Genomic DNA, 652 nt, shown 5'->3' on the forward strand with positions numbered 1-652 from the left:
AAATTCACATTTTCGGTTTATGTCCTTTTAAATGACAATGAAAATGCATCTACTCCTCTGAAATGCCTTGTCTGTGTCCTGGGTCAGTTTGACAGGATGATATTTTTGCAATGTAGGTTCTTTGCCACCAAGGAAATCAAACGCCGTTGTCACTAAGTTTCGTTGAGGTGGAGCTCAAAAAGTAAAAGGTCTTTTATTTTCCTGAATCGAACCTCTCATACATTAGATTTCAACTGTGCAGAGTAAGAGTTAACTTGAGAAGCATCGCTGTCAGGGGAAAGGACCCGAGTTCAAACAGCGGGTAACATCACAGTGGGTTCACTGCAAACTGATAATTTCAAGCTTAATGAGTTACACATTTAAAAATATCCCAAACCACTAAGAGAGCCAGTTTGTAAGTGATGTTGTATCTCTGATGACCTACATTTATTGAGGTCAAATGCACTTTTAGTGGATAAATCTGACTCACCTGATGTAACCCATACTGAAAATCACTACGGAGGTACGTGACACGGCTCATTTCAGAGGCGGAGTGACTTTAATGAGTCGGTGTCAAGTTCCCACACATCACAGAGGTGGAACTAATGTGTCACATCTGCAGTTATCACTCTATCTGCATTTTTTTAATCCTTTCCTTTGTGTTTCAGCCCTC

Source organism: Cololabis saira, chromosome 6 (assembly GCF_033807715.1).
Source record: "Cololabis saira isolate AMF1-May2022 chromosome 6, fColSai1.1, whole genome shotgun sequence".
Lineage (NCBI taxonomy): Eukaryota > Metazoa > Chordata > Actinopteri > Beloniformes > Belonidae > Cololabis > Cololabis saira.